The sequence below is a fragment of the Schistocerca cancellata genome, chromosome 1 (genome assembly GCF_023864275.1).
Source record: "Schistocerca cancellata isolate TAMUIC-IGC-003103 chromosome 1, iqSchCanc2.1, whole genome shotgun sequence".
Taxonomy (NCBI): domain Eukaryota; kingdom Metazoa; phylum Arthropoda; class Insecta; order Orthoptera; family Acrididae; genus Schistocerca; species Schistocerca cancellata.
Window position 1 is genome coordinate 1,132,018,680 of NC_064626.1, and position 25,730 is coordinate 1,132,044,409.

Sequence of the window (25,730 nt, forward strand, 5' to 3'; positions counted from 1 at the left end):
GAGAAATGAAAATATTGTTCCTAAAGGATGTATCTACACACTGTAAAACTTTCAAACATGTAGAATAAAAGATGGATTTAAAAAAAATAGTGCTCATTTCTTTTGGAGTGACCATCGTATTATTGGCTTCTGCTGGATATGACGTGCCTATAAGAATTTATGGGCTGTCTTCCTCACCGAACTAAGACTGCTGCATGGTATTAGTGTCTTACTTTTTTGTCCAGTGTACTTGTAACGATCAGCCTGTATTATGAGGTCCATTCACATTTATGTGACCACCGCCTATGTTCGACGTCAATGTTCAGTAACCACTCACAGAAGGCAGATGGCAGCACTAGCAATGTAGGGTATATAGAGCGTGTCAGGGGACGCGGAAAACAGTGCAAACTTTGTCTTAATGCGGAAACCTAGTTATTTCTCTAACATCCAGAAGGGCATGTTTACTGGTTATCGGTCCAAGGGTGGAAGCATTTCCGAAACGCCTAAGTTATTAAACTCTTTGCGTGCCGCCGTGGTTAAAGTATACCTTGGGTGGCAAAACGGCGCTATCCAAAACCGGCGCCGAAGCAAATGTGGTGCACTACGGGCCTTAGATGACAGGGCTGAACGACGGCTGTGGAGATGTATACAGACGAACAGACGTGCAACTGCTGAGCAACCGACCGCCCAGATGAACCAAGGTGCGACCACCAGTGTCTCGTCAACGACCGTTCAGCGAACGTTGTATGGGCCACCGCGGCAGGCGCTTGGTCCGTGCATCCATGCTGCCTGTTGCTCATTGGCGACGACGGCTGGAATCTGCACGTTATTGCCTCAACTGGACGTTCACTCAGTGAGGTTAGCGCACTGGACTCGCGTTTGAGAGGACGACGGTTGACATCCGCGTCGGACCATCCAGCTTTAGGTTTTCCAAGATTTCCTTAAATCGCTCCGGGCAAGTACTGGGATGGTTCCTTTGAAAGGGCACGGCTGTTTGCCTTCCCCATCCTTGACAACATCCTAGCTTGTGCTCGTCTCTAATGTCCTCGATGTTCAAATGTTCTAATGTGTGTGAAATCTTATGGGACTTAACTGCTAAGGTCATCAGTCCCTAAGGTTACACACTACTTAACCTAAATTATCCTAAGGACAAACACACACACCCATGCCCGAGGGAGGACTCGAACCTCCGCCGGGATCAGCCGCACAGTCCATGACTGCAGCGCCTCAGGCTGCTCGGCTAATCCCGCATGGCGGGCCTCAATGTCGACGGGATATTAAACCCAATCTTCCTTCCTTCCTTCCACTGAATGACGACAGGTTGCCTCTTCGGATGAATCACGTTTTACGCTCCATCTGACAGATGGCATTTGTAACAATCACCGTAAGGGGTCAGGCCGGAGGAGGGAGCATTATGGTCTGGGAAATGTTTTCATGGCATTTCCTCGGTGATCTCATCATCCTGGATGGCAAAAGATATCAACACAAGTATGCATCCATCCTTGGGGACCATGTCCACTCTTATGCGCAGTTTGTTTTTCCTCGGCCAGGTGGCTTCTACCAGCAGGAGAATACAACGCGTCACGCAGCTCGCAGTGCACGTGCGTGGTTCAATGAGTCCAACGATGAGGTTCCCGTACTTCTCTGGCCATCAAACTCCCCGAATTTAACCCAGTCGAGAATCCCTCGGACCACTTCGATCGCGCTGTTCGCGGCATGAAGGCTCAACCGAGAGAGCTAACGCAGTTGGTCACGGCAGTGTAGTCAGCGTTGTCTCACATCTCTGTCAGTATCTTGCAGAACCCCACTGACTCCATTCCTGCACGTCTGCACTCCAAAAGGTGGTTATTCAGGCTTTTGGCATGTGGTCACATTAGTATGACTGGACAGTGTAGCCGGCCGCTGTGACCGAGCGGTTCTACGCGCTTCAGTCCGGAACCGCGTTGCTGCTACGGTCGCATGTTCCAATCCTGCCTCGGGCATGGATGTGTGTGATGTCGTTAGGTTAGTTAGGTTTAACTAGTTCTAAGTCTAGAGGACTGAAGACCTCAGATGTTAAGTCCCATAGTGCTTAGAGCCATTTGAACCATTTTTTGGACAGTGTAATTCTTATCTTGTTGCTGAGGAACATATTTAGCTCTAGAAAAATATATATTTCGCTGCTCTTATGATTTTACTTAGAATTTAATAGTACAATTAGTCATTTAACCCTGTCATTCATGTCCCTTGATGCAAAGTAAAGACTCATACGTGATATTCTGATCCTTTTTGTAACCTATCCCATGAAAATATACACTCCTGGAAATTGAAATAAGAACACCGTGAATTCATTGTCCCAGGAAGGGGAAACTTTATTGACACATTCCTGGGGTCAGATACATCACATGATCACACTGACAGAACCACAGGCACATAGACACAGGCAACAGAGCATGCACAATGTCGGCACTAGTACAGTGTATATCCACCTTTCGCAGCAATGCAGGCTGCTATTCTCCCATGGAGACGATCGTAGAGATGCTGGATGTAGTCCTGTGGAACGGCTTGCCATGCCATTTCCACCTGGCGCCTCAGTTGGACCAGCGTTCGTGCTGGACGTGCAGACCGCGTGAGACGACGCTTCATCCAGTCCCAAACATGCTCAATGGGGGACAGATCCGGAGATCTTGCTGGCCAGGGTAGTTGACTTACACCTTCTAGAGCACGTTGGGTGGCACGGGATACATGCGGACGTGCATTGTCCTGTTGGAACAGCAAGTTCCCTTGCCGGTCTAGGAATGGTAGAACGATGGGTTCGATGACGGTTTGGATGTACCGTGCACTATTCAGTGTCCCCTCGACGATCACCAGTGGTGTACGGCCAGTGTAGGACATCGCTCCCCACACCATGATGCCGGGTGTTGGCCCTGTGTGCCTCGGTCGTATGCAGTCCTGATTGTGGCGCTCACCTGCACGGCGCCAAACACGCATACGACCATCATTGGCACCAAGGCAGAAGCGACTCTCATCGCTGAAGACGACACGTCTCCATTCGTCCCTCCATTCACGCCTGTCGCGACACCACTGGAGGCGGGCTGCACGATGTTGGGGCGTGAGCGGAAGACGGCCTAACGGTGTGCGGCACAGTAGCCCAGCTTCATGGAGACTGTTGCGAATGGTCCTCGCCGATACCCCAGGAGCAACAGTGTCCCTAATTTGCTGGGAAGTGGCGGTGCGGTCCCCTACGGCACTGCGTAGGATCCTACGGTCTTGGCGTGCATCCGTGCGTCGCTGCGGTCCGGTCCCAGGTCGACGGGCACGTGCACCTTCCGCCGACCACTGGCGACAACATCGATGTACTGTGGAGACCTCACGCCCCACGTGTTGAGCAATTCGGCGGTACGTCCACCCGGCCTCCCGCATGCCCACTATACGCCCTCGCTCAAAGTCCGTCAACTGCACATACGGTTCACGTCCACGCTGTCGCGGCATGCTACCAGTGTTAAAGACTGCGATGGAGCTCCGTATGCCACGGCAAACTGGCTGACACTGACGGCGGCGGTGCACAAATGCTGCGCAGCTAGCGCCATTCGACGGCCAACACCGCGGTTCCTGGTGTGTCCGCTGTGCCGTGCGTGTGATCATTGCTTGTACAGCCCTCTCGCAGTGTCCGGAGCAAGCATGGTGGGTCTGACACACCGGTGTCAATGTGTTCTTTTTTCCATTTCCAGAAGTGTAGTTGGGAAGTTTCTAGAACTGAGGACTCTAGGAATATACTACAGCACCCTACATATCGCTCCCACGGGGTTGGCGAAGACAAGTTTAGACTCATTACAGCGCGAACAGAGGCGTTCATGGAATCGTTCTCACCACGCTCCGCACTTCAATGGAACAGGGAAAAGCTCTAATAACAGATACAATGGGAAGTAGTCCCTGCCATTCACTACACAGTAGTTTGCAGAGTATAGATGCAGAAGCATTTAATCTGCTTATCCAGGTTATTTTTTTTAAAAGAAAACAGTTCACAAAGTAGTCTATGAATATATTACAGAGTACATTACATTTTTCAGTAACACCGGATATGTCGTTTTTCGCAAATACATCTTCAACTCCTCAATTCCTTTTTCATTTATTAATCTTGTAGCTTAATTACAAGTATTCTCAAAATGGCTTTGAAACCTCGATGTGTCTCTGAAAATGTTATCAATAGCAATCCAGATGGTTCCCGTAACTCTTCTTGGAAACTGTATATAGGAGAATTAGATTATATTACATGGCAAGGGACTTATGGCTCTGGACTAGGTGTACCAGTAGTTTAAAATATTTAAATTTTAACCGTACTGAATACAACATTATTCTGTTTAGAAATTAAAAAATTTAATAGTGCGTCAAGTCATTACACGAATAAAATCGTCGACTGGAGCGCATAATATTATGACTATTACTATTAACTCTCCATGAATTTCTGATTCTGCAGAGCAAGATTCAAAATGATGATCACTTCGAAATCCAAGAGTATGGGTGTTTTTATTTTCGTATTCCTTTTATACAGCGTATTTCAGAGTAACGTTTTAAAAAATTGGGGACAAGTTCCTTACCAAAAACAAGAAAAATATGTCCTGTAAACATGGGCTCTACAACGCATACCTTAAGAGGTATGAGCAATTGTTCATCCTTGGTGCTGTGAAACATCTCTTCTATAGAACAAGTGTTCATAGCTCTTAAGGTATGCCCTTTAGAACCATATTTACTGGACATTTATTTCTTGTTTTGGTCCATACTACCTCCTCCCAAAATATGAGGAGTAAAGATCTTGCAGTAGAAGATATGTGTTTCACAGTATTGGAGATGAACAAGTGCTGATCGCTCTTAAGGTGTGCATTTAAAAGCCCATGTTTATACGGCTTTTTTTGTGTGTGTTAGAAGGCTGCCCCCCCCCCCCCCCCAAATTTTTCAAACATCATACTGAAACACCCGGTATTTGTATTGTTTCTTGATTCAACTCCGCCCTCAACTGCACTTTTCGGAATGGTACGTATTACATGAATGTAAATTCTAACGTAAGATTCTTACTTCCATGTGGATCAGCGAAACTACACAACCAGGATTAATAGCTAGACAAACGAGCCGCAGACAGGCAGCCATATTTCCGCACACGACCGATTTGTATCATACAATTCATCGGATTGCTTAGGAACCAGGAGCGATCAGTCATCCGTGGCTGAAATCTGCGATTTGCGCGCGCATGCGATCTACAGACGGATCGCAAGACCTTACGACGACTGGCTATCCGTCGCTAACGTTTGGGTCCCTGGCCTGACTCCTTTTACTCGTTACTACAGGAAATTGCAAATATCTGCCGTAACATATAAAAAATTTACCTGACGACCCTTGGGAGGGACAACCGGTAATCACATAAATATTTTATTTTTCGCGATCTTCTCCTCTGTACACCATACGCTTGAACCACCAGGTTTCCAATAGTTTTCTCCAAACTTTCTTCGTGCTCAAACGCCCCTTTATTATTGGTGGTGGACGGCACAGAGAACAAAATTGTATCCCCTAGTTTCAGGTAAAAACCGTCCTCTGTGACTTGAGAGCTTCATATGGGCTGTTTCTACTTTTTCAAATCTTACCAAATGTATCGCGGTTTTTTATTGCTGGTCGACGAATTAAGGTAATCTCTGTGTCTATTTCCAGCACTACAGTATCTTCTCAGACGTATTAGTTCCGTATGAAGAGAAACGTGATCATGCAGAATCACGTGGCGAGATAACGTGAAAGATCGTTTTGAGGCTGATAGGGTGGCACCTGGGAAGCACTCCATCATTTGCTCTTAAAAGAATATCACATAAATCCAATAAACGGTGATTAGCTACGGCGAATCGGAGCGTACCTAAACCTGGTAGTGTAAACAGCTTAGACAACATTTGATATAGGGCTTCGTTATCACAATTCGCTGCTGTTAATGAGGTAATACCACTATTAATACAAGAGTTGTTGGGAGACAGTCTGAGGGACACACGAGCTTGTCATATTACACCTCTCCCAGGTATGAAGTAAAGCGATTCGTTTACAACAGATTCCTGATCTTCATTGACTTACTGTCCTACGGGTTAGCAGCCTGCCTGATATGTTATATCAGTGTTGCCGCCTAAGTTTCATTGTCATCGAATGAGGAAGGACAAATGGGAAAGAGAAAAAAAAATTCTCTTGAGATTGTGCCCACGCTGGCAATAATTTCCACACCATTGTAAGAATTTCTGTAAAGCTTATGAGATAGTGGAAGTAGGTAAATAAAAGAGTGAGTTACCATAATATTTTACGACTCGCCTACGTCATATCATGGCAATATCTAATGTGTCTGCTTCAGTTTTAGTAGATTCATATTCGCAATGGAGCATCGCAAGTTTGATATGTTTGCTAACCGAAATTAAGAAGTCGTAAGAAAATACAAAAAGTATTTTTGTTATTAAGAGGAAAGGTGGAGATAACAATTACAACTCAAAGAAGATTACAAGCTGTAGTTTTAAGAAGGGAGTAGTATGTCTCGAGGAAGAAATGATATTACAGGACACTAGACATTCCGATACTCACCGTCTCGCAATATGTTTAAAATACAGACTGGTCCATGTATAGATACTTTTGAGTCCATAGTCCGTAATCTAACATTCATACAGAAATATTGTATGCATTGTTTGCAGTCTGATGCATCTAAAAATAATGATAAAGATCGTTAGAAAGCTACCAGAAACGAGTTCGAATACAATAGGAAGTTCAATTGAAAGATACCCTAGAGAAAAGTGCAAGTCCAACAAAACCTTTACGCCGTTCAACTCTGCAACTGAGAATTAAAAGATTCAGAGGGAACATTATCAACAACGGCCTGCATTTTTACTTTATAAATTTTCTGACCTGCACGACGTACAGTTTTCGTACCAATCAAAGCGCGCTCATACCTGTGCATGGTTTCTTCACATGAGACCTGATTCAGTGTCTCAGGTACGTGAATACAGAAAGCTTCAGAAAACCTTCGTTTGTACGTTGAAAAACCGTTGGTTAATGTTAAGATTAGGTGTGAGATTTCTAGCCGAGTTTGAGTTTGGTCACACAGTACGCATCAAACTGTAACTGTGAAAGTTGATCTTTATAACTTTTGTTTACCAGTACTGATCAAACAAAATTTTAGTTTTGCTGTAATTACATTAACTTCTAGTTCTTATGCATGCTACTTTTACTTAATCGAACGCTTTTAATTTCTGGTGAAACCGGTAGAGATATCTAAAAGTTTTCATAGGTAAACTGGTAATTGGTATGGGAAATTGACTCGGCCACACACTGTAAGGTGGCCTAAGAAATATACATTTATCTTTATATTCATATTATGAAAACTAATGAGAAATGCATGACAGGAGGTACTCCCCATTGCACCACGTATTGATGCTCATTATCGTTCCATAAGTATATGGAGCGCGCGAAGAAAGCCTCTAATCTTCCGATCTCTACGGAAGCGTTACACAGAGTGCTGTAGTATACTCCTAGATTCCCCTCGTGAGTCTTAAAACTTTTAAGTATGTTTTAGTGGGATAACTTGCGTCTATCTTCAGACGTCTGCGAGTTCGGATTTTCACCCTTTCTGTTACACTCCCCCTCGAGTCAAACAAACCAGCGACCGTTCGTATTTCGCGTCCTATATCCCTGTTAGTTCTACAGGGTCCGGCAATGAAACCTTCCGCATCTGCTGTAGCCGGCGTGCGATCTGTAGTTAGGATACTGATGGGAAGTGTGTTTTGTTTGAAAGAAGTGTACGTGCCATTTTCAGTGAGTGCCAAGGCGTGGATTGGTGAGCATCGTGCGTTTATCGTGGAGGAATTTATTCGTGATGGTGGTTCTGTGATAAGCACTCAGCGAGCGTTTCGGAGACGATTCAAACGTGGCCGACATGATCGTGTCCCGGACAGAAAAACTATTCAGTGTGGCTGTCGAACTTTAGAAAGACAGGTTCAGCACTGAAAAGAAAACCTACTGACCGTCATCGGACTGCATCAACGCCGTAAAATATGGCGCGTGTGAGACTATCTGTGCAACAATCATCTATGAGTTCGGCACTTAAACATGCAGCTGCCGTGGGACTATCTGATAGGAGCGTAATAAGAATTCTTAATAGAGAACTTCATATGCACCCCTTCAAAATGATGGTTACCCAGGAATTAAGTGAAAGAGATTTTGAAACTCGCAGAGCTGCGCGTGAGGAAATTCTTAAGGGACTGTAAACAAACAGAATTTCCGCTACTGGGCTGCAAAAAACCCTCGTGAAATTTATCAGTGACCACTACACAGCTCTCTGACAGTTTGTTGCGCCGTTGCTGTATGTGGGGACCGTATTTTTTCGAAGAAGGTGGCCACACGGGAACCGTTAATTCAAACCGTTATTGTAATATGCTAGAGACTTTCCTCCAACCTAGGCTAAACCAGTTTATTGCAGATCATGAAGATCAAGCAGTGTAGTTCCAGAAAGACGGAGCAACAACTCACACCTCTCGGTGCTCTATTCAAATGATGCGCGAGTTGGTTCCTGGTTTTCTTGTCTCTTAGAGAGGAGACATCGCGTGGCCTTCAGGGACGATTGATTTATCGCTTTGTGATTTTTTTCTTTGGGGACGTTTAAAGGCTCTAGTGTACAACACTGCATGCACTTAAAGAGGCCATTACCCAAGAAGTGGCAGCCATTCCAAGACAAATGACACGAAGATGTACGGAGAACTTTCGGGATAGACTTCGTCAATGTGTCAACAATGGAGGACGTTATCTAGCAGGTATTATTTTTAAAACCAAACAATCCAAAATGGCAATGTACTTTTCATAAATAAAAGTAATTTTTCTCTATCATATTAAGGTTTTCTTTGACATCTTATTAAAATGAAGGAGGTTTTATTGCTAGACCCTGTATTTGGTATGGGTCCCACACATATGAGCCATATTCTAGGGTGGGTCGCACGGGTGTTTTCTAAGCATTCTCATTTGAAGATGCTGCATTTTCTCAGTATCATATCAGTTAATCTAAGTTTATATCTACATCTACGTCTACTCCACAAGCTACCATACGGTGCGTGGCAGAGGATACCTTGTGCCACTACTAGTCATTCCCTTTCCTGTTCCATACGCCAATCAGAGCCTGCACGCCTCCACACGAATCCAGTTTCTCTTATCAGCGTGGTCCTTACCCGAAATATACGTTGGTGGCAGTAGAATCGTTCTACAGCCAGCTTCAGATGCCGGTTCTCTTTGTCCAAAAATGTTTCGTGAAAAGAATGTCGTCTTCCCTCCAGCAATTCCCATTTGATTCCACGAAGCATCTCCGTATTACCTGCATGCTGATCGAACCTATCGGTAACAAATCTGGCGGCGAAGCCGCATCCTTTAAACTGTTCTGTTGGGGATCCCAAACTCTCGAGCAGTACTCAACAATAGGTCGTAGTAGTGTTCTATAAGCAATCTCCTTTGTGGATGAGCTACACTTCCCTAAAACTTTCCCAATAAACTAAAGTCGATCGTTCACCTTTCTAACTAACGCCCTCATGTGTTCGTTCCGTTTCAGATCGCTTTGCAACATTACGCCTAGATATTTAATCGAAGTGGCTGTGTCGAGCAGTGCACTACTAATATTGTATTCGAACTTTACGGGATTATTTTTCCTACTCTGTCGTAACTTACATTCTTCTTCATTTAAACAATCTGCCATTCAGCACACCAACTAGAAATTTCGTATAAGTTTTCATGTATCCTTCTGCAGTCACTCAACGACGACACGTACCCGTCAGCAAACAACCGCAGATTGCATCTCACCCTGTTCGTCACATTATTTTTCTACATAGAGAATAAGACGACCGATTCCAGTTCAAGTTGCCAATTATTACTCTAATTGGAAGTCTTACTATGCTCTGGCTAGAACTTTGTGCAACTTTTTTTAGACAGTAGGCGATTATAGAGCCAACGGCCTTGGCACAGTGGTAACACCGGTTCCCGTCAGATCACCGAAGTTAAGCGCTGTCGGGCTGGGTTAGCACTTGGATGGGTGACCATCCGGTCTGCCGAGCGCTGTTGGCAAGCGGGGTGCACTCAGTAGCGGCTCCGGTCTCGGAAACTGACATACGGCCGGGAGAGCGGTGTGCTGACCACATGCTCCTCCATAATCGCATCCAGTGACGCCTATGATCTGAGGATGACACGGCGGTCGGTCAGTGCCGTTGGGCCTTCATGGCCTGTTCGGGAGGAGTTTGGTTTTAGTTCAGTTAAGTTTTAGTTTTTAGGCGATTATAGATAACTGCATCATCTGCAAAAAGTTTGAGGTTATTGTTAATATCGCCTGCCACATCGTTAATAAAGAACATGAACAGCAAGGGTCCCACTTCCCTGGGACACGTCTGAAGTCACTTCCACACACCTGTCCATGATTCTCCACCCAAGATAACACGCTGCATTCTTCATACGTAGATATCATCATTCCAGTCACGAACAGCGCTTGATGCACCATACTTTTACTAATTTTAGTGAGGGGAAACTACGTATATCGAATTGGGCGGAAATGAAGTGTATGGCCCAACTTGACTAACAAGAACTGATAGGTCGAGAGGATATATTCTGAGGTATCAAGGAATAGTTAATTGGTAATGATGGGAAGTGTGTGTGTGTGTGTGTGTGTGTGTGTGTGTGTGTGTGTGCGTGAGAGAGAGAGAGAGAGAGAGAGAGAGAGAGGAGTTGGGAGGGCGCGAGATTTTTAGAGGGAAACATAGGCCAGTTTACACAGTACGTAGGCTTCAGTGGATTCTTGTTGCGGTAGTAATGATGAGAAGAAAAGGCTTACTACGCAGGGAAGTCTAGCATGGAAAGTTGCAGCGAACTAGTCTTCGGACTAAAGACCACAAGAACAACAACAAACCCAAACGATTGTACATCCGTTAATAAACGCTGGTGTGGCACGGAGTCATATGCTTTTCTGAAGTCAAGAAATACTGCATCTACCTGGCTCCCTCGATCCACGGCTTTCAGTATGTCAAGAGAGAAAAGCGGGAACTAGGTTCCACAAGAGCGAGATATATGGAATCTTTGTGGCTTGTCACGTTTGAGCACAGAATGCGTCCAAGGTTCTACAGCAAATGGAAATCAATGACATAGGTTGATAGTTTGTGGATTTTTTTTAGCACCCTCCTTCTAAATTTCTCTAACCGGTGCTTTTGTCCTAACGACTGGTCACGAGATTGGAAGTGTTCAGCAGAGTCAATGGTATTGCCAGGAGTGCCCCATGGAAGTGTGATAGGGCTGCTGTTCTATTCTGTATGCATAAATGACCTGTAGGACAGGTTAAGCAGCAGTCTACGGCTGATTGCTGATGATGCTGTGGTGTGTGGGAAGCAGTCGTCGAGTGACAGTAGGAGGCTAGAAGATAACTTAGACAAAATTTAGATTTGATGTGATGAATGGCAGCTAGCTTTAAATCTAGAAAAATGTAAGTTAATGCAGATGAGTAGGAAAAATAAACCCGTAACGTTCGAATATAGTATTAGTAGTGAGCTGCCTGACACAAAAAAATGGTTCAAATGGCTCTGAGCACTATGGGACTCAACTGCTGAGGTCATTAGTCCCCTAGAACTTAGAACTAGTTAAACCTAACTAACCTAAGGACATCACAAACATCCATGCCCGAGGCAGGATTCGAACCTGCGACCGTAGCGGTCTTGCGGTTCCAGACTGCAGCGCCTTTAACCGCACGGCCACTTCGGCCGGCTGCCTGACACAGAAACGTCGATTAAATATCTACAGTAACGCTGCAAAGTAATATGAAATGGTATGACCATGTAAGGATTGTTGTAGGTAGAGCGAATGGTCAACTTTGGTTTATTGAGGGGGTTTTAGGAAAGTGTGTTTCATCTGTAGACGAGGCCGCATGTAGGACAATAGTGCGACTCAGTGTTCAAAAATGGCTCTGAGCACTATGGGACTTAACATCTGTGGTCATCAGTCCCCTAGAACTTAGAACTACTTCAACCTAACTAACCTAAGGACATCACACACACATCCATCCCCGAGGCAGGATTCGAACCTGCGACCGTAGCGATCGTGCGGTTCCAGACTGAAGCGCGTAGAACCGCTCGGCCACTCCGGCCTGCTCGACCCAAGGTTAAGTACTTTTCAAGTGTGTGGGATCCGCATTAAGTCAGATTAAAGGAAGACATCGAAGAAATTCAGATGCGGGGTGCTATATTTGTTACCTGTATGTTCAAACAACACGCAAGTATTACGGAGGTGCTTCGGGAACTCAAATGGGAATCCATGGAGGAAGGCGAAATTCTTGTCGAGGAGCACTGTTGAGAAAATTTAGAGAACCACATTTGAGGCTGCCTGCAGAATGATTCTGCTGCCGCCAACATACATTTCGCGTAAGGACCGTGAAAATAAGATTGGAGAGGTAAGGGAACGTACAGAGGCATATGCACTCATGCTCATAAATTATGGATAATGCTGATACATGGTGAAACAACGTTCTGGTGGGCGGTTTGCGGGTTTAAATCGTCTCGGGGTATGACCATGCGATGCATTTCAGCTGCGGTCGCCGCACGGCGGCGCTGGCAGCTGTCCACATAAGCAGAGGTGTGTTGGTGCATGTCAGAGTACGGTGCAGCGAGTAAGTGTGCAGACTTTTCAGACGTGCTAATGGTGACTGTGTGTTGAAAATAGCGCAAAGAACACATATTGATGACGTTATGAGGGGTAGAATACTAGGGCGACTGGAGGCTGCTCAAACACAGCAGGTCGTAGCACGGGCTCTCCATATGCCGAAAAGTTTGATCTCACGATTATGTGAACGATTCCAGCAGACAGGAAACGTGTCCAGGCGCTACAGTACGGGACGTCCACAGTGTACAACAGCACAAGAAGACCGATATCTCACCATCAGTGCCCGCAGACGACCACGGAGTACTGCAGGTAGCCTTGCTCGGGACCTTACCGCAGCCACTGGAACAGTTGTCTCCATACAGACAGTCTACAGACGACTGACCAGACATGGTTTATTGGCCCGGAGACCTGCGATGTGCATTCCACTGAGCGATTCTCGCCGGGTTTTCATCTAGCGTGAACCAGTAACCAGATACCAATCCCTCAATGTCCTTGAAAGGGACCTGTATGGAGATCGTGGTTTGAGGGTGTGAGGTGGGATTATGACTGGTGCACGTACAGCCCTGCATGTCTTTGACAGAGGAGCTGTAACAGGTCCGCTGTATCAGGTCGTCATTTTGCACCACTATGTCCGCCTTTTCAGGGGTGCAGTGAGTCCTACCTTCCTCATGTTGGATGATAACGTACAGCCGCACTGCCATCGTGGAGGAGTACCTTGAAACAGAAGATATCAGACGAATGGAGTGGCCTGCCTGTTCTCCAGACCTAAACCCCATCGAACACGTCTGTGATGCTCTCAGTCGACGTATCGCTGCACGTCTTCAAACACCTACGACTCTTCAGGAGCTCCGACAGGCACTGGTGCAAGAAAGGGAGGCTATAACCCATCAGTTCTCGACCACCTGATCCAGTGTATGCCAACCCGTTGTGCGCCCTGTGTACGTATGCATGGTGACCATATCCCACATTGATGTCGGGGTACATGCGCAGGAAACAGTAGCGTTTTGTAGCACATGTGTTTCGAGACGGTTTTCTCAACTTATCACCAATACCATGGACTTACAGATCTGTGTGGTGTGTGTTCCCTATGTGCCTATGCTATTAGCGCCAGTTTTGTGTAGTCCACTTCGTGTGGCACCACATTCTGAAATCATCCTTAATTTATGAGCATAAGTGTAGATTGTCGTTTTTCCCTCGCTGTATTTGCGAGCGGAACAGAAAAGGTAATGACTAGTAGTGGTATGGGGTATTCTCCGCCATGCATTATACGGTGGCTTGCGGAGTGTACACGCGTATGTAGAAGTTGATGCAGAAGATTTTGTTCGAGAAGAAATAATGAGATTGCAATATTAGGCGCTGTTTTTCGTAGTTCTTTAAAATTCGTAACTGCATTACGAAATCCGTGACTACGATTTTCGTATCGCATAAGCGCAACAGCGTTCGATCACTGATTTCACTGCACTGCAGTTGGCATCACTGCAAAACTTGTTTGTAGTTGTAATATGAGGCCAGCGGACAGAACGTCACTGGAGCCCGGTGAACTCGCATTGGTCGAGTTCCAGTTGGAAATTAGATGTGGAATGTTTGCCTGGCAGATGGTTCATCGAACCACTTTCACACTGTTTTTCTGCTGCTCCGCTCTCTAACAGCGCGCAGGAAAAACGAACACTTACACCTTTCTTCGCGAGCTCTGATTTCTCTTATTTCATTACAACCATCATTTCCCCCTATCTAGGTGGGTGCCTACAAAATATTTTCGCATTCGGAGGAGACGGTTGGAGACTGAAATTCCGTGGCAAGATCTCTCCGCAACGAAACACGATTTAACGGTTGCCATCCCGACTCGTTTATCACGTCCGTGACACTCTCTTCCCCACTTCGCTATAATACAAAAAGAGGCTTCGTTCTTTGAACTTTATCGATGTTTACCGTCAATCCGGTCTGGTAAGGACCCCATACAGCACAGCAATACTCTAGCAGAGAACGGACAAACGCAGTGTAGGCAGTCTATTTAGTAGAATTATTGGATCTAATTAATGATCTGCCAATAAATCGCAGTCTTTGATTTGCCTTCCGCACTACATTATCTATATGATCTTTCCAGTTTAAGCTGTTCGTAATTGTAATTCCTAGGTATTTAGATGAATTGACAGGCTTTAGATTTGTGTGATTTATCATGTAAACGAAATTTAGCGGATTTTCTTTTTAGTACTCTTGTGGATGACCTCACACTTTTCTTTATTTGGATTCAATTACCGTAGAGATATCTTGTTTAAGTCATTTTACAATTGGTTTTGATCCCCTGATATTACGAGGTAAATGACAGCATCATCTGCAAACAGTCCAAGACGACTGCTCAGATTGTCTCCCAAATAGTTTATATAGAAGAGCAGGGGGCCTGTAACACTTGCTTGGGAAACACCACGTCTCACTTCTGTTTTACACGATGACTATCCATGAATTACTGCGAACTGTGATCTTTCCGACAGGGAATCACGAATCCAGTTGCACAATGAGACGATACTCCATAGGCACGCGACTTGATTGTAAGCCGCTTGTGAGGGACGGTATCAAAAGCCTTCTGGAAATCTAGAAATATGCAATCAATTTTAGATCCCCCGTCGATCGCAGTCATTACTTCGTGAGAATAAAGATCTACTTGTGAATCACAACAATAGTATTCTGAATCGGTGCTTACTGTGTGTCAACATGTCGTTTTCCTCGAGATGATTCATAATATTCGAGCACAGCGTATGTTCCAAAGTCCTACTGCTAGTCGACGTCAATGATATGTCTATAATTCATCGAATTACTCCTACCCCCATTCTTGAATATTGGTGTGACGTGTGCAGCCTGCCAGTCTTTAGATACGGATCTTTTGTCTAGCGAGTGGTTGTATATGATTGTTAAGTGCGAAGCTACAATATCGCCATACTCTAAAAGGAAACTAACAGGACAGGAGGATTTCCCCTTATTAAGTGATTTATGCTGCTTTGCTAGCTTATTGCTTTACTCAATGTAGACATTCCTTTTATGACTGTAACAATATTTATTGGATTTAATTTTATCCGTATGTTTCAGCTTAAAACGTGACTGTATTCAAAACATTGGAGGTATGAATTAAACAACGCCTTCAGTCACAACGTTTTCGCGTTTTATTAACTACACGATGCATTTCAGACCCTGTGGGTCCATCTTCAGGTATAATTTGTCTTAATACATGTTTTATTTCTTGTCCTGAATAGGGTGAAATGCCTATTCCTGTCAGGAAAAGGTATAATGTTAGGTTATTAATTTCGTAAGTCGAACGCGTAAAAGATGTGCAAAATAGTGGAAAATCAACAGGGTAAACTTACCACATCATCCGAGGAAAGCATTTTTAACGTTTTAGTACCGGCAAACATTATTAGTACATGTCGCTTCATTCAAGATGTACATTTGCACACGTAGTTTATAAACACTTCACATATGTTTTTGCACATGGTGTTGTCACAGATGAATTTATTCGTAGTACTAAAGATATAACTATTAAACAAATGACATATGCAAGAAATAACTTTATAACAGGTCTTTAAAATTACTGAAATAACTATGACTTGCGAAATCTGTTTGGTCATTTAACATACACTCCTGGAAATGGAAAAAAGAACACATTGACACCGGTGTGTCAGACCCACCATACTTGCTCCGGACACTGCGAGAGGGCTGTACAAGCAATGATCACACGCACGGCACAGCGGACACACCAGGAACCGCGGTGTTGGCCGTCGAATGGCGCTAGCTGCGCAGCATTTGTGCACCGCCGCCGTCAGTGTCAGCCAGTTTGCCGTGGCATACGGAGCTCCATCGCAGTCTTTAACACTGGTAGCATGCTGCGACAGCGTGGACGTGAACCGTATGTGCAGTTGACGGACTTTGAGCGAGGGCGTATAGTGGGCATGCGGGAGGCCGGGTGGACGTACCGCCGAATTGCTCAACACGTGGGGCGTGAGGTCTCCACAGTACATCGATGTTGTCGCCAGTGGTCGGCGGAAGGTGCACGTGCCCGTCGACCTGGGACCGGACCGCAGCGACGCACGGATGCACGCCAAGACCGTAGGATCCTACGCAGTGCCGTAGGGGACCGCACCGCCACTTCCCAGCAAATTAGGGACACTGTTGCTCCTGGGGTATCGGCGAACACCATTCGCAACCGTCTCCATGAAGCTGGGCTACGGTCCCGCACACCGTTAGGCCGTCTTCCGCTCACGCCCCAACATCGTGCAGCCCGCCTCCAGTGGTGTCGCGACAGGCGTGAATGGAGGGACGAATGGAGACGTGTCGTCTTCAGCGATGAGAGTCGCTTCTGCCTTGGTGCCAATGATAGTCGTATGCGTGTTTGGCGCCGTGCAGGTGAGCGCCACAATCAGGACTGTATACGACCGAGGCACACAGGGCAAACACCCGGCATCATGGTGTGGGGAGCGATCTCCTACACTGGCCGTACACCACTGGTGATCGTCGAGGGGACACTGAATAGTGCACGGTACATCCAAACCGTCATCGAACCCATCGTTCTACCATTCCTAGACCGGCAAGGGAACTTGCTGTTCCAACAGGACAATGCACGTCCGCATGTATCCTGTGCCACCCAACGTGCTCTAGAAGGTGTAAGTCAACTACCCTGGCCAGCAAGATCTCCGGATCTGTCCCCCATTGAGCATGTTTGGGACTGGATGAAGCGTCGTCTCACGCGGTCTGCACGTCCAGCACGAACGCTGGTCCAACTGAGGCGCCAGGTGGAAATGGCATGGCAAGCCGTTCCACAGGACTACATCCAGCATCTCTACGATCGTCTCCATGGGAGAATAGCAGCCTGCATTGCTGCGAAAGGTGGATATACACTGTACTAGTGCCGACATTGTGCATGCTCTGTTGCCTGTGTCTATGTGCCTGTGGTTCTGTCAGTGTGATCATGTGATGTATCTGACCCCAGGAATGTGTCAATAAAGTTTCCCCTTCCTGGGACAATGAATTCACGGTGTTCTTATTTCAATTTCCAGGAGTGTAGATTCTGGTTTTTTGATTTTGTGGAGGTATTTCTCCAGTTGTTCTAACAGACTTAGGGTTTTACCGTTGGCTTCGTTATGTAGTATTACCAAATTGTTTTCTAGACTGTTGATGACATGTTTCGTTTCCAACATATGTTGTGCAATGACTGATTTTTCGAAATTCTTGAGCCTGAAAGCATTTACATGTTCTTGAAAACGGGTCTTGAAGTTTCTGCCTGTTTTCCCTACGTAGTAGGCAGGACAACTGGGGCATGTTACTTTGTACACTCCGCTGTTGTTGTATGTTTGTGTATTTGTTTTACAGTATGGATGAGTAGCTTTCCTAACTTATTATTGGTTGAGAAAGCAACTGTTACATTTGTATGGTTTCGTACACATGTATCCATAGCTGAAGAATGTGATCAATGTAAGCATAGTACTGAAAAATGACTAAGATAAGTAAAACTATATTTCTCCTCTTGATTCCACGGCTTTTCTCGCCCACCAGACTCCTCCTCACCTTATCTTCCCACTATGCACTCTAATTATCTTCATCTCCATAGTTACTACACAATGGCCCCCCTTTACTTTTGACCCACACCCTTCAACCCTATAGAACACGGTTTCCTCTGCTCGAAAGGTTTTCTCCCACTGCAGGTGCTTCAGCTCCTTGAATGATGTGCAGTGCTGTTTCTTAGAAAGAAATACCCATTTCTCTAATGCAGTTTAAATATATATTTTTGTTTCTTTTTTTAGTCCTTCATTGTTAATATCAGCGAGGAAAAAAGTTTTAATGTTTTGTGTAAAAGTCAACAAAATAATTCTTTTTATAGATTTGTCTCGTCTTTGTTTATATTTTTGAAGCTCTTTGCCGACCCATGCGCGACGGGGCTTCAAATAACAATAAAGAAAAACAAAAAAAAACAGTCCACATATGTAAAGTATGTGCAGACAATTACACATTATGTGTCACATTATACACGTCATGAAATAATGTGAACATATCGCAGAAGGTATTACTTAGCAAAAAATGATCAAGAATACTTGTCAAGACCAACCAGTGCACTAAATTCCATTTGTAACTCAAATCGCCATGGCCGCCCTGTAACATGTTCCGGAACCAATCTAAGAATCTCCTACTTTTGAAGTCAGCTTTTTGTTGTTGCGGTATTCTATATGGGAACCTCTGTAACATTGTATTAAACTGCTCAATAAGAAGCATGTCTGCGTTAGCTGGTTCAGGTCTGGACTGCTCCAATTCGCTAACTGTTCCTGTTGCACAATACTGCACCAGTGTGTGTGTGTGTGTGTGTGTGTGTGTGTGTGTGTGTGGTTGGGTGGGTGGAGGACACACTCAATGTCCCGGCTGCCCGTGTGGTCACAGTGTCTGATTTCGCTACTATCGCATCATGTAATATCATGCCGATGGCTGTATCTGCTTTTAGCGCTAGCGGCCGTGTTCTCCACCGCACAGTATTACAGCACACTGTATGATTATGTCAGAATGACCATTGCACCAATTAATGGGGGGGGGGGGGTTAGAGCGTTGTCATAGCGATTTTGGAGACCTAGCAAGGAAGCCCCTTCCATAATTGGAACTTCGTTTGTCGGGGCTGGATGGGACTGTAGGTCACCCGGATTATCGAAAAATTGTGATGAAACAAAAACTATGAAAACATTTATCATGGCGTGGGTTAAATACCGTAAACATACAAGTTGTATATCTTTCCGCGTCAATACGCAAATGAGACGTTTGTTTCACACAAATTTGGACAAGATACTGAAAAATAAGCGGCTAAGTTTATATTGGGATATAATTACTAAGTATCTTTTGAGCCAGTTTCGTATGGCGTTTATTCGTAACACGATCACACAGGTGTTTCACCAACAAATGAACCATTATTAAGCCCAGCTGCGTTGTTGGCTCTGTATGTGTCTTAATGCCCTCAGATTTAGGCGCCAACATCGTCAGCTAAACCGTCGTCAGTAACCTCATTTGCCGGCCGGGGTGGCCGAGGGGTTCTAGGCGCTACAGTCTGGAACCGCGCGACCGCTATGGTCGCAGGTTCGAATCCTGCCTCGGGCATGGATGTATGTGATGTCCTTAGGTTAGTTAGGAAGTAGTTCTAAGTTCTAGGGAACTGATGACCTCTTAAGTTAAGTCCCATAGTGCTCAGAGACATTTGAACCATTTTTGAACCAGTGCTCTCATTTTCGGCAGCGGATCAAACAGCGACAATTTCCTCGTCAGAAATCGCCATATTAAACAAAATTCTTCAAGTTATTTTCGGTTATTCTTCGAATCTGACACCGTTGAAGTTCAAACACATGGTTCAGCAGCAATATTTTCCAACAGTGCTGCTTTACCCACCTTATGCAGTACATATAATTTGTTTTTCACAATCACAGCCGTCTTCTTTCTCTTTGATTTCAGTTTACACTCACAACGAATGGGAACAATACAGTACTGTACAACTTAGTGTTAACTTGTTAACTGACATCGTTCCAGAATGCCTGTATAGCGGTTGGCTGCATTTAAACTTAATGATCATCGTCGTAGATAGGTGCTTACTTCCAGATTGCCAAGTACTGTGCAGTTGCTGCATTGAAAAGAAAAAAGAAAAACATATCGATCCAGATGAATCGGATGGACCGGAGATTCGGATAGGACCGCATAAACGAGGTTACGCTGTGCTAAGGTCTTTTGTGTTTTAACGTGTGACACTCTCCGTCAGCTGTTTTTCATTCAAGTGATCTGTTACTTACCCTATGAATTTCTGAATTTCAGCTTTGTTGGTTTACCTTCAGTGATGTATCACCAGCAATGGTCAAGTGGCTGATAAGACAAAATGGTAAGAGCCGCGCGGTCTAAGGCGCCTTGTCACGGTCCGTGTGACTCCCCCCCCCCCCCCCCCCCTCCCGTAGGAGGTTCGAGTCCTCCCTCGGGCATGGATGTGTGTGTGTTGTCCATAGCGTAAGTTAGTTTAATTTAGATTAAGTACTGTATAGGCTTAGGGACCATTGACCTCAGCAGTTTGGTCCCATAAGACCTTACCACAAATTTCCAAAATTTTACGAAAGGGTAACCACATAGTTTGTTTACCAAAGTGAGTTCTGCCAAGTTAAGTTTCGAAATGAGAACTAATGAAATAAAGACCAAGGCGACGCCATTACATGCAAATGCACTTACTGGAAAGGGACCCTTTTGTTGTAGTTTGTCATTAGCGCTACTTGTAAAACAATGACAGCATGGTTGCGTACCTTCGAGTTTTCTCGTTAGTGAAAAGCGAAGGTCAGTCACGCAAACCCCGACTGATAACACCTGAGTGATAAATTTGACGAGACTTTTACGCAGAGGGACGACAGGCACTAATTATCTCAACAAGGAAGGACTCGGCACAAAATCTAAGCTTCTTACAGAAAACTGGCTGGCGGCCAAGGCGACGAGCGCCCAACATAAAAGAGAAATAGTCTTTCATTACAGCTCGGTAATTTAAAGTTTTATATGCCGCAGTTAGTTTCACTGTCTTGCCTAACCCTCGCAAGAGCAACATATTTTCAGTAACGTGTGCTAACTTTTGTTGTTTTATATTAACAACAAACTTTTTGAAGAGGTACCGATGTGTTGATAGAATACTGAACATGAAAACATTGCATATGACTTACATTCTCATACTATCTACTACAGGGATTTAAATTTATGGATGAAGTTTAACTAGAAAATTTAAAACATTTGTGGAGTTTGGTAGAAGACTGCATTAGAAACATTAAATATTTTTTTTTTCAAAATTTTAAAATATAATTTACCTGAGTAGATTACACTATTTTCAAGAGGCGGGCCCAGAGTACCACCCCCCCCTTGCTATTGAGAGATTTAACCCACAGGACCAAGCGAGAGCTGTAACCGGCCCGCTTCTGGGACACGAGCAGGCGAGCCAACCCCTGATCCAATCCGACCCGCTGACTAACGACGTTGACTAGTCTGGTACGACAATAGAAGATAGCAAAAGTAAAGTCGAAGTTTTATATTTCTAATTTCAGAAATCGTTCACGCAGAAGAGTCGTACGAACATACCATCATTTTACCATCGCACAGACTCCAATAAGTAGGACATACACTCATGCTCATAAATAAAGGATAACTGCAGAATGTGGTGGCACACAATGTGGCACTACACAAAACTGGCGCTAATAGCATAGGCACATAGGTGACACACACCACACAGATCTGAAAATCCACAGTATTGGTGATAAGTTGAGAAAACCACCCAGAAACACATGTGCTACTAAACGCCACCGTTTCCTGCGCATGTACCCCGACATCAATGTGGGATATGGTCACCATGCATACGTACACAGGCCGCACAACGGGTTGGCATACTCTGGATAAGGTGGTCGAGAACTGATGGGTTATAGCCTCCCATTCTTGCACCAGTGCCTGTCGGAGCTCCTGAAGAGTCGTAGGTGTTTGAAGACGTGCAGCGATACGTCGACTGAGAGCATCCCAGACGTGCTCTATGGGGTTTAGGTTTGGAGAACAGGCAGGCCACTCCATTCGTCTGATATACTCTGTTTCAAGGTACTCTTCCACGATGGTGGTGCGGCTGTGCGTTATCATCCACCATGAGGAAGGTAGGACTCACTGCACCCCTGAAAAGGCGGACATACTGGTGCAAAATGACGACCCGATACAGCGGACCTGTCTCAAAGACATGCAGGGCTGTACGTGCACCAATCATAATCACACCCCACACCATCAAACCACGACCTCCATACAGGTCCCTTTCAAGGACGTTAAGGGGTTGGTATCTGGTTCCTGGTTCACGCCACATGAAAACCCGGTGAGAATCACTGTTCAGACTGTACCTGGACTCGTCCGTGAAATTAACTTGGGACCACTGTTCCAATGACCATGTACTGTGCTCTTGACACCAGGCTTTCCGGGCTCTCCTGTGACCAGAGGTCAGTGGAATGCACCTCGCAGGTCTCCGGGCGAGTAAACCATGTCTGGCCAGTCGTTTGTAGACTGTCTGTCTGGAGACAACTCTTCCAGTGGCTGCGGTAAGGTCCCGAGCAAGGCTACCTGCAGTATTCCGTGGACGTCTGCGGACACTGACGGTGAGATATCGGTCTTCTGGTGATGTTGTACACTGTGGACGTGCCGTATTGTAGCTCCTGGACACGTTTGCTGTCTGCTGGAATCGTTGCCATAATCGTGAGATCAAACTTTGTGGCACACGGAGGGCCCGTGCTACGTTCTGCTGTGTTTGACCAGCCTCCAGTCGCCCCAGTATTCTACCCCTCATGACGTCATCAATATGTGTTCTTTGAGCCATTTTCAACACACAGTCACCATTAGCACGTCTGAAAACGTCTGCACACATACTCGCTGCACCGTACTCTGAGATGCACCAACACACCTCTGCGTAAGTGGACTGCTGCCAGCGTCACCGTGCGACGACCGCAGGTCAAATGCACCGCATGGTCATACTCCGAGGCGATTTAAACCCGCAAACCGCCCACCAGAGCGTCGTTTCACCATGTATCAGCATTATCCTTAATTTACGAGCATGAGTGTAGTAATAAGCATCGCTGTTGTAGAGAAAGAACTGAAAGAGTTAAGAGCAAGTAAGTCGTCAGCTCCAGATGAAATCCCAATTCCACTTTAGAAAGAGTACTCTACAGCGTGGCCCCTTACTTCGCTACCATTTATCGCGAATCTCTTGCGCAACCCGAATCTCCAAGCGACCGTAAAAAAGCGTCGGCGAATTCCATATATAAAAAAGTGTAAGAGAAGGGACGCGCAAAACTACACACAGATCTCTTTAACATCGGCTTGCTGGAGAATCCTTCAACATAGTCTCAGCTCGAATGTAATAAATTTCTTTGAGAGGGAAAAGCTTTTGTGCACAAATCAGCACGGTTTTAGAAAGCATCGCTCGTGCGAAATTCAGCTTGCCGTTCTTTCGCGTGATATCCTGCGAGCCTTGGATGGAGAGCAACTGAAGGATTCCATATTCCTAATTTTCCGTAAAGCATTTGACACGGTGCCAACTGCCGACTGTTAACGAAGGTACAAGCATACGGAATAAGTTCTCAGGTATGTGAGTGGCTCGAAGACTTCTAAAGTAACAGAAGCCAGTGCGTTGTCATCGACGGCGAGTGTTCGTCAGGAGTGCCCCAGTGAAGAGTGGTAGAACCTCTCTTGTTTTCTATACACATAAATAATCTTACAGGCGGATGTAAGCAACAGCCTGCGACTGTTTGCTGATGATGCTGTGGTATATGGGAAAACATCGTCGCTGAGTGTCTTTAGGAGGATACAAGATGACGTATACAAAATTTCTAGTTGGTGTGATGAATGGCAGGTAGTTCTAAATGTAGAAAAAATGTAGAAAAATGTAAGTTAATGCAGGTGAGTGGGAAAAATAAACACATAATGTTCGGATACAGCGTTAGGAATGCACTCCTTGACACAGTCACGTCCATTAAATTGCTGGGCGTAACGTTACAGAGCAGTATGAAATGGAATGAGCATGTAAGGGTTGCAGTAGGGAAGGCGAATGGTCGACTTCGATTTATTGGAAGAATGTTAGGGAAGTGTGACTCATCTTAAAGAATACCGCATGTAGGGCACTAGTGCGATCTATTGTTGAGTACTGTTCGAGTGTTTGGGATCCGCACCAGGCCGGACTAAAGGAAGACATCGAAGCAATTCAAAGGTGGGGTGCTAGATTTGTTACCGGTATGTTCGAACAACACGCAAGTATTACGTTGGTGCGTCGGGAACTAGATGGGAATCCCTGAAGGAAAGCGACGTTTCCGATGAGTACTACTGAGAAAATTTAGAGAACCGGCATTTGAGGCTGACTGCAGAATGATTCTACTGGCACCAACGTACAGCCGGCTGCGGTGGCCGAGCGGTTCTAGGCGCTACAGTCCGGAACCGAGCGACTGCTACGGTCACAGGTTCGAATCCTGCCTTGTGCATGGATGTGTGTGATGTCCTGAGGTTAGTTAGGTTTAAATAGTTCTAAGTTCTTGGGGACTGATGACTTCAGATGTTAAGTCCCATAGTGCTCAGAGCCATTTGAACCATTTGAACCAACGTACATTTCATCAAGGACCATGAAAATAAGATTGGAGTGGTTGGGGTTCCTACGCAGGCATGTAGACTGTCGTTTTCCCTCGCTCTCTTTGTGAGAGGAACAGAAAAGGAAATAACTAGTAGTATAGCGTACCCTCCGCCATGCACCATACGGCGGCTTGTGGAGTATGTATGTAGATGTAGATGCAGGGTTGGTGAGCAGACCAGCCAGACTTTTAGGCAGTTTCCCGGTTTGCTACATCCAACTACATGGAATATGCGATTTACTCTATTCTCAGACAGATGCCGTAGACAGCTTCCTTCCCAAGGGTAGCTGTGGCGTCAAGAGAACATCAGGCCACGAAATGCCACTAGCACCGCCAAAACCGATATATAACTCTGCCGACCCCACAGACAAACGGCAAAAGGAAAAGGCGAAGTTTCAGTGTCGTATTTGTGTTGTACCACAGCTGCAGAAGATTTCTTTCGTGGCGCGGCTACTGCAATCATCAGATATTTAATTAAGAATTGAAGAACACAATAATGAGAGTGGAAAAACTGTTAGAGGCACACCTCGAGGAAGATCAGTTCGGATTCCGGAGAAACGTAGGAACTGACCCTACGACTTCTCTTAGCAGATTATTTAAGGAAAGGCAAATGTACCTTTATACATTTTGTAGATTTCTAGAAAGGTTTTAACAATGTCGACTGGAATACACTGTTTGAAGTTTCTGAAGATAACAGGGATAAAATATAAAGAGCGGAAGGTTATATACAACTTGTACACAGACCAGACGGCTGTTATGATTCGAGGGGCACGAAAGGGGAGCAATGGTTGAGAAGGGAATGAGACAGGCTTGTAGCCTACCGCCGATATTATTGATTCTGTACATTCAGAAAGCGTAAAGGAAACCAAAGAAAAAATTGGAGCAGGAGTTAAAGTTTAGGGAGAGAAATAAAAACTCTGAGGTTTGCCAATG

General features: G+C 45.2%; 1 protein-coding gene and 1 pseudogene across 1 annotated transcript in view; one reads left to right on the top strand and one right to left on the bottom strand.

The window, feature by feature from the left end:
- The window catches only part of LOC126092693 (putative inorganic phosphate cotransporter), a 200,676-nt gene that overhangs the window by 124,758 nt on the left and 50,188 nt on the right, over positions 1 to 25,730 (bottom strand). The gene's annotated exons all lie outside the window — the stretch shown is intronic.
- LOC126103028 (5S ribosomal RNA) lies at positions 9,948 to 10,065 on the top strand (annotated as a pseudogene).